General features: G+C 48.0%; 1 pseudogene; it reads right to left on the reverse strand.

The window, feature by feature from the left end:
• Positions 1-2,783: 2,783 nt before the first annotated feature.
• LOC127328579 (disease resistance protein Pik-2-like) lies at positions 2,784-3,932 on the reverse strand (annotated as a pseudogene).
• Between the last annotated feature and the right edge of the window lie 293 nt (positions 3,933-4,225).

Consider the following 4,225-nt stretch of genomic DNA (forward strand, 5'->3'; position numbering starts at 1 on the left):
GTAACAAATTAAACGTATTATGTGTAAGTGGATCCTTTTGTAAATTGTTTCGAATTTTACTTTGATTTATGCTTTTAAATATTTACCCAAATGTATCTTTGGTCATAATCATTCTATTTTGAATGTTTATTGTTTTCTTACAATTTAAACTTCAATTTACATGGCATCCTATATTGGTTCTGGCACTACTTTTCACAATATTTAGTGTAAGCCCACCATGCACATAGACAGAGGAGGCAGGAAAACGAATATATGTAGCTATGACATTGGACATAAGTACACTGCTATATAGTAAAACTAAACAAAATGTTCAACATTCTTAAATACCAACATTGTTATAATTAGAGCGTCTCTAGCAGACACCGCATCGGACCTCCATCCGCATAATAACCACCGTTTTTCGGGTTTGGACGAAAAAAGGGCCACTCTAGACACCTCATCGGACCCCATATCAAAAAAAGAAAATTCTGTGCCATCCAGTTTCGTGCCGCAGAAACCCCAAATTCCCGGGTCGGCGGGGTTGTGAGAGCGCGAACCCCATCTTCTCCCCTGCGTTAGCGCGAAAGAACATTCAGATCCTCCCTTTCCCGCTTCCGCCCCACCAACCGCCCCCGATTCCGTCGTCTCCACCCCTCTCCGGCCTCCGCAACAGAGTGCTCGCACAAAGATGGAAGCCTTCAACCTGCCCCTGCTCGTGGAACAGGCCGCGCCGCGCGGATCGATTCCACCCACCGCAAATGGATCTTGCAGCAGCGCAACAGCCACCACCGAGGTGCTCGTGGTCGACACCCCGCAACAAGTTGTCCTCCCCAACAACAAGCGGAAGCGGCTGGAACAGCATTTCGTCGCCACCCCTCAAGCACCGACCAAGCGGGTGAAGAGGCCGACCAACAAGCCGCCGGCGCAGAAGAAGCCGACACCGAAGAAACCCACTGTGAAGAAGCCAGCCGCCGCCAAGATGGCGTCGTTGACAGCTTTGATGGCGGCAATGGCAAAGGCATTGTCGGCATCGGCTGTTGCACACAAGGTGGTCGACGAAACTCCCGCCGTTGATGTTGCGCCGGAGTCGTACGCTGACATGCTGAACGAGATGTTCGTCGACATAGATTCGCCGTCTCTCGCGGATTACGACGACTACAACCACGGCTTGGAGGAGGGACTCGAGGGCGATGAGTTTGGGGAAGAAGAAGACGTTGGCGTCGATGAGGAAGATGACTTGGAAGAGCTAGAGGATGGGGCGTTTGATGGGGCGGTGGCCAAGCCGAAGGGAAGAGTGATCCGGTCCGGCAACTGCACCGAATTTTAGGACGTGATCCTAATCAGGGCTTGGAAGGCGGTTTCGATGGATGCCATGACCGGCACCGATCAAACCAGCAAGAGGTATTGGCAACGCATCAAGGACAAGTTCTTCCAATTGATGCCACCTCTCTCTTCTACTCCAACACGCTCCTACCATTCACTCCAAGGCCGATGGGATAGCATCAAGATGACGTGCAGCAGGTGGGTCGGTTGCATTGAGGGCGTGAGGAACTCGCCACCGAGCGGCACCAACGCCGGTGATTGGGATGCTATCGCGCAAACAAGGTATAGGGAAATGCCCGGGTTGAAGGGCAAGCCATTTACATTACGTCATTGCTATTCCCTTCTTGAGCACAATCCAAATTGGAAGTTGAGGGAGCAAGAAGCGCCACCACCAAGGCATAAGCTTATCGAGTTGGAGGATGTGGAAGAGGATGACGTGCTTGAGACCAAGAAGAACAAGAAGAGGCCGGATGGAACAAAGATGACCAAGGAAAAGATCAAGACACAAGGAGAGGCCACAACATTGTCTCTCAAGATCGATGTTATGGTCAAATTCAAAGAATTGTTGGTGGTGAAAACTTTGGATTTCAAGAAGGAGATGATGGAGACGAAGAACAAGGAGAAGGAGGAAAAATGGAGCATGCTCCGGGAGGATGCAGAGCGCAAGGCCGACATCGAGGAGAGGAGAGCACGTGCCAAGGAGAATCGGGCCATGGCGGAGCTCATCGTGGCAGAGAATGCGACTATGATGATGAATCCGGCTAAGATGGATGAGTTCCATCTTAAGTGGTGAAATCATGCGAAGATGGAGATATTGATGCGAAGGAGGGAAGCTGCACACGCTGCCATGGCTGCCATGAATACCCAAGGTGATGATGCTACGACGAGTGGTGGCGGCCATGTGGATGCACTGGCAGCCAACGGTGATGCTTGATCATTTCCTCCTAGATGAAGTGATGTTTGATCCTTTTTTGGTGTCGTGTTTCATGTATGATTGAGTACTTTGAACAATCTGTTTGCATGATTATGCTGCTAGATCTGAAAATTATCGGATGATTTACATAAACCATGTGTTTCCGGTTTTTGTTTGCGGGCTGAAAAACCATCACGTAGCTCAGACGCGCCAAACGCGGCCCGAATATGCTGTTTTGTGGGCCGTGTTTGGAGCGTCTAGGCTACGCTGCGGTTTTTAGCCTGCAAAACACGTTTGGGGTGGCTTGGATACACATATTTGAGATTTGCGGTTTGGGGCATCTACAGAGATGCTTTTACACAATGTAAAGCGCCACATTATGAAAAAGTGTTGCGAAACAGAGCATAACATTAGTTAGGCTAACAATAGATCAACGAATGATTTCGTTACTTATTGGATTGGATTAGACAATGTTAACAAGATTACTAAAAATCCTTGACTTGACATTAATTTTTAGCTCCATTTAAACGGTGAACAAGCAGTGACCTGATTTCAGCCATCAAGAAGATTAAAAGACCATAACAAGACAAGATGTTAAATAGATGATTTCTGTTACCTCCTTGTGGAAGAAGATGTAAAGGGACTGATCTGACGAGAACTGTTTGAGCTCCGATACTTGATTTGGCTGACCAACGCACAAACTTGCGAGTTCTATTTGTTGCGTTGACACTAAAATTCTACTCCCCTTGTTCGTGTTGGGCAAGTACAGTTTGATCCAGTCCCACTCTGATATGGTTGACAGGTCCTCAATGACAATCATGTATTGGTTCTCGTTGACATGCCTATCAAACTCATTCTCCATGTCGCATTCTGCTGCCATGCTCTTGGAGATGTGAACCCCCATAGTTCTTCCTTGTTTTGGAGTTCCAATCAAATCAGAATTACCATAGAACTGCCTCACAAGGCTCCGCAGGAACTCGTCTGGATCAAAAGGATTTACTAGCTTTACCCAAGCACGGCATCTGAACTTTTTGGTTACCTTGGGATCCTCATAAGCCTTCCTGATGGTCGACATCTTTCCAAGATCATTGCTTGTTCCCCACACCGTGATAACCCTAAGATCTTTATCATCCTTGGTGATCAGGTCAACAAGGTCCACCTTGTCATTTTCCAGCTTCGCAGCACGTCTTGCTCCGTCAATGCCAAATACTGCAGCAGTGCTGGACAAGTACACCTGTCAGCAGCTGTGGTTGGCTTTGAGTTGGGATCTTCGATGAGGCGGTAACGGAGATTCCTATGGCTGACGTCCTCCACTCTGGCTCTCAGATCTATAATCTCATTGGCAATACTGCGGCGCTTCCGCATGGTGCAAGGGAACCGCCACCAAGATGGTTTCTCTAGATGAAGCGAGAAGTCCTGGAGGCAGTCCTCCACGTCGTAGCCAAGATCTCGTACTTGCTTCACCCATGTCCGAACAACCTTCTTCTCGCCCCGCTCCTCGTCAGCCGCCAGCAGGAAAGTTTGCATCATCTCAAACTCATCGTTGATGAAGGCAACATCTCTCCGGACGCCAAGCTGCAAGGCCACCTCCTCCGTGATGACAGATGTCGCCTTAGCCACGGCTCCATTCAGCACAGACTTGGCCAAGCTCAGCACCGTCGTCTCCATTGGTTTTTCTTTCACTTGTGTGTATGTGGAGAAGACCTATGAATTGAGATAGTACATCTTCTCTCTTTGGCAATAAGCGAATTGAGGCAAGTCTGACAAGGCGTATGCTCAGTGCTGCGGACAGCTAGCATATCCAACGGCGCCCCCGAGAGCCCTTTGCATTGTACAGCAGAGTGACGTCAGCCTTTGTTTGAAGATGCTATGTTTGCATTTTTTTTGTTAAAGAAGAGAAAATATAAAATAGAAAGATGTATTCGCTTAGCTAATAAATCTTATAAAACAAGAGAAGCCCATTTTACCGGTTTGAATCATACGAGTATGTCTTCTTTTAGCAACATAATT

This window comes from Lolium perenne, chromosome 2 (genome assembly GCF_019359855.2).
Source record: "Lolium perenne isolate Kyuss_39 chromosome 2, Kyuss_2.0, whole genome shotgun sequence".
Taxonomy (NCBI): domain Eukaryota; kingdom Viridiplantae; phylum Streptophyta; class Magnoliopsida; order Poales; family Poaceae; genus Lolium; species Lolium perenne.